This window comes from Eptesicus fuscus, chromosome 14 (genome assembly GCF_027574615.1).
Source record: "Eptesicus fuscus isolate TK198812 chromosome 14, DD_ASM_mEF_20220401, whole genome shotgun sequence".
Classification (NCBI taxonomy): Eukaryota; Metazoa; Chordata; class Mammalia; order Chiroptera; family Vespertilionidae; genus Eptesicus; species Eptesicus fuscus.
Window position 1 is genome coordinate 62,117,836 of NC_072486.1, and position 13,542 is coordinate 62,131,377.

At 40.3% G+C, this 13,542-nt stretch overlaps 1 protein-coding gene and 1 pseudogene across 2 annotated transcripts in view; one reads left to right on the plus strand and one right to left on the minus strand.

Moving 5' to 3' along the window:
* Positions 1-13,542, plus strand: part of UBE2H (ubiquitin conjugating enzyme E2 H) — a 108,344-nt gene that overhangs the window by 7,735 nt on the left and 87,067 nt on the right. The gene's annotated exons all lie outside the window — the stretch shown is intronic.
* Positions 10,333-10,812, minus strand: LOC114227247 (60S ribosomal protein L27a-like; annotated as a pseudogene).

A 13,542-nucleotide genomic window follows, 5' to 3' on the forward strand; every position in this document is an offset into this window, starting at 1 on the left:
CATGCAGCCGCCTCAGCGGCCACGTGTCATCAGAAATGGCTACACGTGTCAGTGCTGACACGCGTGTCATAGGTTCGCCATCACTGTCTTAGAGAGTACTGCACTTTGCTCTTTTGCTAGTTATTTATCTAAATCTGTGAATAAATTAGTAAATCTCCTAATTTAGCAACAAAGCTTTGAAACTACATAACCTTTTTTATTTCACTCCATAGGAAAAGAAACTGGATTTAAAAAAATTATTATTATTAACAAATGGTAACTTATGTATAGCTTTTGGGTCCCACAACTGTCAGCTGGTACAGTCGTCCCCCCCCTTATCAGCAGGGTATATGTTCTAAGACTCCCACTGGATGCCTAAAACTGCAGATAGTACTGAGCCCTACATATACTATGTTTTTGCCTATGCATACATACCCTTACCAGCTTCTCTTTGGCTTATCTGAATTGTCAGCATCACTACTCTTGTGCTTAGGGGCCATTCATTATTAGTAAAATAAGGGTTACTTGAACCCAAGCACTGCAGTACCTTAACAGTAGATCTAATAACCAAGATGGCCACTAAATGACTAATGGGTAGGTAGTGTGGACAGCGGGGATATGCTGGACAAAGGGATGGTTCACACCTGGGGTGGGATGGAGTGTGACTTGGTGAGATTTTGTCATGCTACTCAGAAAGGCATGCTATTTAAAATTTATGAATTGTTTATTTCTAGAATTTTCCATTTATTATTTTGACCATGAATAACTGAAACTACGGAAAGGGAAACTGCATAAGGAGGTGGGGGGGAGGGCATAACTACTATACTTGGTTAGATCACTAATCCAAACTAAGGCTCCTACAATGAAAGCGTGCCATGATGTAGGTCTTAGATATTTTTTTTGGTCTTAGATATTTTAGATTTTTATTACAAACTAGAGGCCCGGTGCACGAAATTCATGCACAGAGGGGGGTTGTCCCTCAGCCCAGCCTGTACCCTCTCCAATCTGACCCCTCGAGGGATGTCCGACTGCCCGTTTAGGCCCAACCCCTGGGATCGGGCCTAAACGGGCAGTCGGACACCCCTCTCACAATCCAGGACTGCTGGCTCCCAACTGCTTGCCTGCCTGCCTTCCTGATTGCCCCTAACCGCTTCTGCCTGCCAGCCTGATCACCCCCTAACCACTCTGCTGCCAGCCTGTTTGCCCCCAACTTCCCTTCTCTGCCGGCCTGGTTACCCCTAACTGCCCTAACCTGCAGGGTTGATTACCTCCAACTGCCCTCCCTTGAAGGCCTGGTCCTTCTCAACTGCCCTCCCTTGCAGGCCGGGTGCCTCCCAACTGCCATCTCCTGCTGGCCATCTTGTGGTGGCCATCTTGTGTCCACATGGGGGCAGGATCTTTGACCACATGGGGGCAGCTATATTGTGTGTTGCAGTGATGATCAATCTGCATAGTACTCTTTTATTAGATAGGATAGAGGCCTGGTACAGGGGTGGGGGCCAGCTAGTTTGCCCTGAAGGGTGTCCCTGATCAGGGTGGGGTTCCCTTGGGGCGTGGGGCGGCCTGAGAGAGGGGCCTGTGGTGGTTTGCAGGCTGGCCACGCCCCCTGGCAACCCAAGCGGAGGCCCTGGTATCTGGAATTTATTTTCCTTCTACAATTGAAACTTTGTAGCCTGGAGCAGAGCCAAGCCTGGGGCTCCCTCCGAGGCCCCCAGCCATTTGTGTTGGGGTTATAATTGAAACTTTGTTGCCTTAAGCGGGTGGACCCGGCCAGGGTGTGGGGAAAGCTTTGCTTCCCCTGTTGCCACCGGCAACCCTGGCCTGCTCTCTCAAGCTCCATTCTGCCACCATTTCTGTTTGAATTTGTTTACCTTCTATAATTGAAACTCCGTAGCTTGAGTGGAGGCTTAGGCCTGCAACGGCTGGCAGAAAGCTTGGCTTCCTCTGTTACCTAGGAAACCTTGCTCTCTGTGGCTGTAGCCATCTTGGTTTGGGTTAATTTGCATACTCGCTCTGATTGGATGGTGGGCGTGGCTTGTGGGTGTGTCGGAGGTATGGTCAATTTGCATATTTGTCTATTATTAGATAGGATTATGTTTACATTCAAATGGATGAGCATAGGAGGGAAATGCATTTTAAATGCTTGAGGCTTTTTCTGACTAAAGGAGTTTTAGCTCTGTCTTAACTTGGTGGCTGATCTCAATATAGCTTTAGAATATATTTAAGTAAGTATATTAAAATGTAGAACATAGTACATGTTTGATAACAGAATCATTGATTTTGGCAACACAATTTGACATTATTAGCAACTGTTAGTTTTACCAAGTAATTCATTCAATTCTCCATAGCTACCATCTTGATATAGAGGGAAAAAACCCCCCCTGTATTTTGTCTTTCAATTCATTTGTATCCTGAGGGACTAAAAACAAAACTTTTTATTTTTTTTAAGTCAGATTTGTTTTATGGGTGGAAGGAGGAGAGGAAGTAGACTTTTGAGTGTGTTCTTTAGTCTAATTATCTGGATTGCTGCCCAATTTTTCCTGGCAGTAAAGAAAAGCAGTTCTTGAATGCTGTCTTCGATTATCAAATGACATATATTTAAGTATACCTGTATTGAGTCATTCATGCTTTTGTGAACACATTTGCTTTTATCTTTTTTTCTGTAGGCTCTTAGGTTAGAATAGTTAGGTACCAGATTCTTTCTGTCTTTAATTAATGTGGCTTTCCTTTGAGATTTAGCTAGGAATTTTATAACATGTAAACCATAATACATCAAGAAGACTATTGGTGGCTTGTAAAGACTATATTTATCATTTCATATAGTATTTCAAATGAATATGTCTGCTTTCTATTAGTGTTCCTAGCTTATATTTTGACTAATTTCTAGAAATCACGCAAGACAGTTAAATTCACTGGGAGGAAAATACGTAAATAAACCTTTAGGGAGAAGGTATTTCCAGATCCTTTACAGTATCTTACATGCAAGGTTATTAAAAGTAGTAGTGAAGCCAGGTCCTTTTTTTCTAGGAGTTTGAAAATCAGAGAATACTTGGCTTATTTCACTTTGTGCAGGTAGGCAATTGTTTATCAAACTCATACTTATTTATGCTAAAAATGTATAGTAGTTTACAACTTTGCTATATACCTCCTGAATGTAAAAATAGGCTGTGCCTTAGATTTGCTTTAATTTTTAGTGAAGTCAGGCACACTGGAACATGGCACCTGAATTTTGTGTTCTTATATTTTAAAGGTACTGGTCTCTCTTTGTCTATGAAGAATTTGTAAGCTAGTATTATACAGTCTAGTCAATGTTCCTGAGATTCAAAAGCTACTAACTATTTTCTTTAAGTCCTCAAGGTAGGAAGTCTAGAGGTCTCTATCACCCAGTATCCTCCTGTGCTCTTCAGACAAGGTAAAAGGGAATAGTAGTCCCCTGTCCCTACGGGAGCTCATTCCCGGCATTGAGTTTTGGCCCCTTTGCATCTTGTAATTCAAAGAATGACTAAAAATGTCTGCTTGTGCTTATTCTCTGTTTTTTGGGGGGTGACCTAGTATATGTATATATATTCAAGCCTTTGAACTGGATTATTTTAATTGACAGAGATGCGTCTTACCTTTTATTTGATTGATGGGAAATAGAACTTGAAATTCTATTTTTTACAGAATAAAAAAATAGTGTATGACTTGGGTGCTTTTAAATTGGGGCTTGCCTTGGTTTATGTGACTCAGTTGGTTGAGCGTTGTCCTATGTATCACAAGGTCGCTGGTTCAATACCCGGTCGGGCACATGCCCAGGTTGCTGGTTCAGTTCCCAGTGGGAGGTATGCAGGAGGCAGCCAATTGATGTTTCTCTCACATTGATGTTACTATCTCTTTCTCCCTCTCCCTTCCTCTCTCTCTAAAAACACAAAACAAACAAACAAACAAAAAGCAACCTCCCCCAAAAAATCCACAGTAAATTGGGGCTTATTACTCTTTTTAAAAATATATATATTTTTATTGATTTCAGAGAGGAAGGAGAGGGATAGAGAGATAGAAACATCAATGATTAGAGAGAATCATTGACCGGCTGCCTCCTGCACACCCCACACCAAGGATGGAGCTTGCAACCTGGGCATGTGCCCTGACTGGGAATTGACCTGTGACCTCCTGGTTCAGAGGCTGACACTCAACCACTGAGCCACTCCGGCTGGGCTTATTACTTATTTGAATAATGTAATGATTTTAGTCTGTTCTGGCTGTTTTAGTTCTTAAATGTCATTCTTATAGTGTTTTGTCAGCTCTGATGAAGTTCTGATGACATTTTATTATTTAAAGTGAAATTTTAGAATCGTACATAGATTTTAGCATGTTTTTCTATGTGGAGAAAGCTTGCAATGCAAATAATAGTATTACAAAGCAATGGTTACTTTCTGAATATAAGGGCATCTCTAGTTGAAATTAAAAATTGTATTCTTTCTAGACAATATCATTTGTGGCCTTATGTAACAGTTTGTGAAATACTGATGCTTGGCTATAAATTCTGATAACTTTGTTTTTATTATTGATAGAAAAAAAAAGGCCAAAGTTAAAATGTCTACTTTTTTATCTGTGAATTATAAAATTAGTTTCACTACTTAGTGGTTGCTTTTGTTATGTGAAAAATATAATTAAACAGTATAGCCTTATGCCTCAGTTAATCTTGTTTATGAATTTAAGATTCATAAATAAAACAAAATGACTTAGTAGATTTTTATATAAATGTTCTGGTATCTCTGTACAACAATAGATTACATGGCATTGTGTTTTGTATTCTTTTTTAACTCTTTTTGTGTTGTTGTTAATCCTCACCCGAGGATATTTGTCCATTGATTTTTAGAGAGAATGGAAGGGGAGAGACAGAGAGAAACATTGATGTGAGAGAGACATATCTGTTGGTTGCCTCCCACACATGCCAATTGGCCAGGGCATGTTTTAGTATTCTCTGAGTTGTATGTGCCCTGTCAATTTAAAAAATAAAATAAGACCGTAAGAGTGCCTGATTTATAGAAGCTTTTATCAGGCTAGAATGGCAGCATGCTGTTCCTTTCAAAATTTTATATATTTAAATACCTAAAATTATATATTTTTTATTTTTATTTTTTTTTTATTTTAATCCTCATCGAGGATATTTTCCCATTGATTTTTAGGGAGAGTGGAAGAGAGAGGGAAAGACAGACAGAAACATTGATGTGAGAGAAACACATCAGTTGGTTACCTCCTGCACGAGCCTCAACCAGGGCCCGGGCTGGGAAGTAGCCTGCAACCAAGGTATGTGTCCTTGACCGGAATCGAACCCGGGACCCCTTGGTCCTCAGGCCAACGCTCTATCCACTGAGCCAAACCAGCTAGGGCTATATATATATATATTTTTTAAAATATATTTTATTGATTTTTTACAGAGAGGAAGGGAGAGGGATAGAGAGCTAGAAATATCGATGAGAGAGAAACATCAACCAGCTGCCTCCCGCACAACCCCATTGGGGACATGCCCACAACCAAGGTACATGCCCCCGACTGGAATCGAACCCGGAACCCTTCAGTCCACAGGCTGAAGCTCTATCCACTGAGCCAAACCGGTTTCGGCAATATTTTCTTTTTTTTAAAGGTAAATTAGGGAATGGGAGTATAACTGAGTAAAATAATATTTCCAGAGCCAGGATAGGATCCCGTCAGAGTTGGAAACAGTTCTGTATTTAAGCATTTAACTATTTTACCATTATGCTTTTTTAAAAATATATATATTTTATTGATTTTTTACAGAGAGGGAGAGGGACAGAGAGTTAGAAACATCAATGAGAGAGAGACATCGATCAGCTGCCTCCTGCACACCTCCCACTGGGGATGTGCCCACAACCAAGGTACATGCCCTTGACCGGAATCGAACCTGGGACCCTTCAGTCCACAGGCCGACGCTCTATCCACTGAGCCAAACTGGTTAGGGCCCATTATGCTTTTTAATACTCTCCAGATATCTTAAATATATATATTGCAGAAAATTTAGGTGCCAACATTTTTATTGATATTTAAGCTCTGAGTGCCTATAGTGGATCAGTTTTGCTTCATGTTTTAGTACCTTTAATTATTAGTCTCAACATAGCTAAGCTTGTATAAAAACTTTCGATGCTTGCTTTTTTAAAAGTTGGGATGGTTTTATGAAAGAAAGCTTGGGTGTAAGCGACCCTTCTCATTTTCTACTGTTTTTGCCTTAATGTTTGTTAGCTTTTGACTTTTTTTAGATAAACTTTTTATTTTAGATTTACAGAAGAGTTGTGAAGATAATACAGAAATTACCTCTGTGTTACCATTTTATATTATCAAAACTAAGAAACCAATGTTGGTACACTAAACTCCAGGCTTTATTCAGATTTACCAGTTTTTCCATGAATGTTCTTTTCTGTTCCAGGATTCAGTTCAGGATACCACATTACATATAGTTGTCATGTCTCCTTAGTCTGAGTTTCTCACTCCTTCACTGTTTTACATCACTTGTTTTGCAGTACTGGTCAGGTATTTTTTTGGAGTGCTCCTCAATTTCTGTTTATATGGTCCCCTTCTCCTCTCCCCTCCCCCCTATGATTAGACATCGTAATAATAAGATTTTAAAATTTGGCCAAATTCATTGTGGATGTTTGGAAAGAATACCACAAAGGGGAAGTGCCCCCTCATGACTGCACAGGTTACGGTAACCTTGACACACATGACTAAGGTGGTGCTTGCCAGGTTTCTTCACTGTAAAGTTAGTTTTTCCTCTGTATTATATTCTTTGGAAGCTAGTCACTAAGTGTGTAGTTAAGCTGACACTCAAGGGAGCTGGAAGAATTACACTCCATCTCTGGAGGGAGTAATTGTTAACTTTTGATAATTAATGTAGCAGTGCATTCATCTTAGTTATTAGTGGCTTTTGTATAGAAGTTATTTTGATTTTGAATGAAGTGTAATTGGTACTGCCTCTTTGGAAATAAGATGGGATATAAATGTATGAGGATGTGGTCTAGAAGCACACAGGTTTGGTGGATTTGTTTAGCTATTTGCATGATAAATTTAACTTTCTACATTTGGCTGTTTTTAGATCTGTAACATTTATATGTGAAAATGAAGATAAACTTAGGATGAGTTGCAAACCTATTAAGAGCATTATAACTAAAGGAATTCTATCACCTTAAAGAGTTTTAGATCAGGAAGATAACTTGGGGCTAAGGTAATATAAAATGCTATTACATTCAGTGTATCTTTTTGTTACTAACTACAGCAGGTTATCAAATGTCATTTTGTTACAATGCTGATGAGATACTAAACTCTTATTTATATGATTTAGCCTATGGTAAAATTGGTTTCTTTAGTCCAGCAAGTGTTGCTCAGTGATTGAGCTTCCGACCAATTCCCAGTCAGGGCACATGCCCAGGTAGCAGGCTCGATCCCCAATGTGGGGTGTGCCGGAGGCAGCGATCAGTGATTCTCATCATTGATATTTCTGTCTCTCTCTCCTCTCCTTTCCTCTCTGAAATCAATAAAAACACATTTTTTAAAAGTATATACAATGCTTTATTTTCTTGAGCAGAGTATATTTAGAGCTGATGCTATAAAGCAGCATAAGATATTAAAACTTTGCCTAACTCATTTGATCTAGGTTAAAAAGTTAAGCCAAAGTATTTATTTCTCAGGGGCTTCCTTAAAAATAGTGAGGAAGAAAGGTAGAAACTGAATGTTAGTGGGAAATACCTCATTAGTTACAAATACTATAGTAGTAATTATTTATTTTGAGATTGTAGAGGACAGTTCAGAATTTATGTATCAACTCAAGGGGACACCTGGGTTTTTGTGTTGTATCTAAGTCAGAAGTGTTTATAACCAGCTGTTTATTGATTTAGTTACCTTGGTGGTACATTTTCAGACTGTTGGCCTTTGCCAGCATCTGGATGTCATGTAGATGCTAAGAGTCAATAGTGTGACACTTAGGGCCATCCTAGTGTCTTGATGACCCTGGGCTGGTGTTCAACTGTTTTTACAAATTTATTTTTATTTTGTTTTTTATTGATTTAGAGAGAGAGGAAGGGAGAGGGAGAGAGAAACATTGATATGAGCAAAACAGGGATCAGCTGCCTCCTGCACTCCCCCCATAGGCGATCAAGCCCACAACCTGGGCATGTTCCCTGACCATCAAACCAGCAATGCACAGGATAACGCCCAACTTAGCCACACTAGCCAGGGCTCAGCTGTTTTCTTTGTAACCTCTTTTTCTTTGCTTACTTTCTTAAGTTTACATGCCCAATAGCCTTTTTTAAAAATCAAGACTAGTTTTTTAGAGTAGTTTTAGGTTCATATCAAAATGGAAGGGAAGTATAGAAAGATATTTCCCATATCATTGTCCCCATTCATGAACAGCCTGCCCCATTATCAACATCCCCCACCAGAGTGTGATGCATGTTATAATTGATGAACCTACATTAACACATCATTATCATGCAAAATAGTTTACATTAGGGTTCACTCTTGGTGTTGTACATCCTATGGATTTGGACAAATGTATGATGGCTTGTAACCACCGTCACGGTATAATAGAGTATTTTCACTGCCCTGAAATCCTCCGTGCTCCACCTAGCAGCCACTGATTTTTTTACTGTCTCCGCATTTTTGCCTTTTCCATATGTCATATAGTTGGAGTCATACAGTATATATAGCCTTTTCAGATAGGCTTCTTTCACTTAGTAATGTGCGTTTAAATTTCTTTCATGTCTTTTCATGGCTTGATAACTCATTTCTTTTTAGCACTGAGTAATATTCCATAGTTTGAATGTACCGGTTTGTTTGTTCATTCACCTTAGTGAGCTCTATTTACTAAATAGAGCTAATACTATTAATGGTTTCTAATTTTTTTCAGATTCACTTTTGTACTTTTTTCAAAAAATCTTTTTTTCCCCAAAAAATCTTTTAGTAGCAAGTAGCTGAAGTCTATCCTGCTGGCCCATTCTATCCTCATTTCTACCTTTCTTGTTCTCTGATAACTTGTTTAGTAATGTGATACTTCTCATTCTAACATTTATTCTTGTAGCATCTTGCTTTGAGATGTTTTGACCCCTTTTTTTTTCCGAGATAAAAACCCGGGCTACGCAGGTTGGTTGAAAGTGTTGAGATCATAGAGTAAGTCCTTCTAGTGATGGTTTGGAGCCAACTAGGCCTTCTTATGCTTTTGTCCCTTTAAACATGCAAGTAACCCATATCTTACTTTATTTTTAAAATATATGTTTATTGATTTCAGAGCGGAAGGGAGAGGGAGAGAGAGATAGAAACATCCATGATGAGAGAGCATCATCAACTGACTGCCTCCTGCACGCCCCCTACTGGGCATTGAGCCTGCAACCAGGGCAAGTGCCCTTGATCAGAATTGAACCCAGGACCCTTCAGTCCACAGGCCCACGCTCTATCCACTGAGCCAAACCAGCCAGGGCAGTAATCCTTATTTTACTTAATGATGATCTCAAAATACAAGACTAGTGATGTTGGTAATTCAGATAAGCCAAAGAGAAGCTGTAAAGTGCCTCCTTTAAGTGAAAAGATATGTATAGGAAAAGCAGTATATATAGTGTTTGGTACTCTCTGAGGTCTTAGGCATCCATCAGAGGGTCTTGGAACATATCCTCCACAGATAAGGGGGCTACTCTATGTTGGAAGAGAAGATGTCATGTTGTTATAAAGCCTAGTATGTACTTTATTTGTCCTTAGCATAGTGTTGGCATAATAGTATGATCTTCGATAAAATATTTGAATCAGATTGAATTGAATTATACAATAAACCATGTAAATACACTCTTAGCCAAGAAAGAAAATTGGTGGTGTGTGAAGATGGCAAATGTTTTTGTTAGTAAAGAATGTCAGATTTGCACTATATGTTACAGATTCTACGACATTTTTTCTTGCATCTTAACATCCTTGAAATTGAGATGTCTTACAATTGGTGGTGAGTCACATTTTGATTGTCAGCTTTTTTCTTTCATGGTGTGTCATAAAACAGTGTTGTGTCATTGATGTGATGAAATAATGTAGTGCCTCCTTTTTGTGTGGAGATGAGGAAATACAATGGATAGCAGATTACTTCTTGGGCTATAGGATATGCTATATTAAATGTTATTTTTATCAGGCACTGAATTGACTCTGGACAGCTGACAGTGGGGACCCATTGTTAGAACATTTCATTAATAAAGCAGTTATCTTTACTCCAAGCTAGAAGACTAGACTTCAGTGCCAGAATTCTGCCTTTTAAAATAAAATGTAAAACTCTTACAAATTTTGTTTTTTATATGCAAAGTCTTTCTTTTTTTTTTTTCTTTTTTTTTTACTTGGACATTTTAATGAACTTCCCTCCATGTAGCTTCAAGCTGCCAGGACACAGGCCCCACCAACACCCTTAATCTTCTCCTCGGCTCCTCTGCTGGAGACCTTGGCCTTCACAATGACAGGCTGCTCTGGGAGCTCTCCCTTCCCCAGAACTTTGTAGTAGCCAATCGCACCACATCAATGATAGGAGCAGCTCCAGTCTTGCTCTTGGCAGCATTTACCCGTGTCTGCTCACTGACCAGGGTCCACAGTTTATCAAGGTTGACAGTTGGGCAGAAGCTCTGGTTCCTCTTTAAGTGGTAATGCCTCACACCAACTTTCCCAAAGTAACTGGGTGATATTTGTCTAAGTTGATCCTGTGATGATGCAAGCCACCAGCATTACTGCAGCCCCTGGGTGCTTCCTGTGCTTGCCGATGCGGCTGTGGCCATGGCTCACGTGGCCCTGAAGTTTTCTGGTCTTCCTCAGTCTGGATGGCATGTCTGTGGCTGAGCTGCCTGCCTTTCTTTTTCTTTTTTTAATATAGTTTATTGATTTTTTACAGAGAGGAAGGGAGAGGGATAGAGAGTTAGAAACATCGATGGGAGAGAAACATCGATCAGCTGCCTCCTGCACATCTACTGGGGATGTGCCCGCAACCAAGGTACATGCCCTTGACCAGAATCGAACCTGGGACCCTTCAGTTTGCAGGCCAATGCTCTATTCACTGAGTCAAACTGGTTAGGGCCTGCCTTTCTTTTTAATCATGTTGTTGGGAACATAATGGTAAGTATTGAGTTACTCCATTTCTGTGTAAAGCAGGCCTTGGGAGGTTTTACTGTGTAGCTCTTGGAAAAGGAGTGAAGAGTAGCAGAATAAATTTTTAAAATTTTTCTTTTAATTAAAACAATTAAATTTATTAATACTTTACTGAAGCTTGAGGAATTAAATCACAAGTTTACTTTTGGCTTCTGAATCTAAGCACTGTTAATATTTATTCTGCATGGTTTTATGAAGACCTAAAAGGTACAGTTGCTCATTTCTTAATCTTGAGAGCTTTTTCTATTCTCTTGAATAAGTCTATTTAAAGATAAGTTATTAAATCCTATTATTAACCCTGTGCTTCTGTTAATTTTATATAAAAACGAATAGGACCATAACACGGAGATACAATTGATCCTTGAATAACATGGGTTTGGACTGCACAGATCCACTTAAATGTGGATTTTTTTTCAATAACTACATACAGTACTGTAAATGTAATTTCTCTTGTGATTTTAACATTTTCTTTTCTCTTTATTTTATAATACATATAACATACAAAGTATGTTAATTGACTATTTACATTATCTCTAAGGCTTTTAGTCAACAGTAGGCTATTAGAAGTTAAGTTTTCAGGGAGGCAAAAATTATACATGGCCCAGGTGGTGTTACTCAGTGGTTGAATGTGAACCTATGAACAAGAGGTCACAGTTCAATTCCCGGTCTGGGCACATGCCTGGGTTGCGGGCTTGATCTCCAGTGTGGGGCATGCAGGAGGCAGCCAATCAATGATTCTCTCTCATCATTAATGTTTCTATCTCTTTCTCCCTCTCGCTTCCTCTCTGAAATCAATTTTTTAAAAAATTGGCTCAATCGATAGAGTTGTTTGCGTGTGGACCAAAGGGTCCCGGGTTCGATTCTGGTCAAGGGCACGTACCTTGGTTGCAGGCTTCTTCCCGGCCCAGGCCCTGGTCAGGGCATGTGCTGGAGGCAACCAGTTGATGTGTTTCTCTCACATCCATGTTTCTCTCTTGTCTTTCCCTCTCTTTTCCACTCTCCCTAAAAATCAATGGAAAAATATCCTCAGGTGAAGGATTAACAAATCTATACTAATAATCTATACCAATAAAAGAATAATATGCTAATTAGACTGGATAGACCGGACCTCTTCTGGACATTCTTCCAGACAAAGCCATGGTGGCGGAGGCCGAGGCAGAGGTGGTTAGGGGCAATTAGGCTGGCAGGGGAGAGTAGTTAGGGGTGATCAGGCAGGCAGAAGCGGTTAGGGACGATCAGGCCAGCAGGGGAGCAGTTAGGGGCATCAGGCAGGCAGGCAGGTGAGCGATTAGGAGCCAGCGGCCCCGGATTGCAAGAAGGATGTCCGATTGCTGGTTTAGTCCCAATCCCCGTGATCATCAGGCCTAAACCAGCAGTCAGACATCCCCTAAGGGGTCCCGGATTGGAGAGGGTACAGGCTGGGCTGAGGGGCCCTCCCTCCTCCCCCTGTGCACAAATTTTGTGCACCGGGCCTCTAGTAAATAAGTAAGTAAAGTTATACATGGATTTTTGATTGTGCAGGGGGTCAGCACCCCTAGCTCCTGCATTGTTCAGGGGTCAGCTGTATAAAGATACTGCACAAATAAAGACTATAGGCACTTAAAAACTTAAAAATAAGTTTAAAAAGAGGGTAGGACCTTGGAATAATATGGAGTTGAGTGTATCAAGCCTTGAGAAGGTTTCCTGAAGGAAGCTGAATGTCATAGAGGCAGGAGCCAAATATGCAGGAGGGTACCTGTGAGGATGGGAGATACCTGGTGGCTTAGCTTGATTTAAAGATCAGAGGTTGTAACTTAGTCCCTGTTAAGAATATAGTTTTATAGTGCAGTGTGTGTGACCAAGATTATGTGGGTTACTGTAATTTGAATAGGCTAGCTTTTTCCAATTTAGGATCTACTAGACATCCTATATAATAAAACCCTAATATGCAAATCGACTGAATGGCAGAAAGACTGGTCACTATGATATGCACTGACCACCAAGGGGCAGATGCTCAAAGCAGGAGCTGCCCCTTAGTGGTCAGTGCGTTCCCACAGGGGGAGCGCTGCTCATTCAGAAGCTGGGCTCACAACTGGGAAGCGCAGCAGGGGTGGCGGGAGCCTCCCCAGCCTCCACCGCAGTGCTAAGGACCCCTCGGGGGATGTCCGACTGCCAGCTTAGGCCCGCTCCCCCGAGGGGTCCCGGACTGTGAGAGGGTGCAGGCTGGGCTGAGGGCCTGCCTCCCCAATGCACGAATGTCGTGCACCAGGCCTCTAGTTTTGTATATAACTCTGATTGTACTTATATATAAAGTGTAAAAAAACTTTCATAAACATATGTATTGCCTTCCAGGGAATAGAGAATTGAAAATAGCTTTTAACAAATTTAAAATCTTATTTTGAATATTATTATCTTTATAGATAGATAGATATG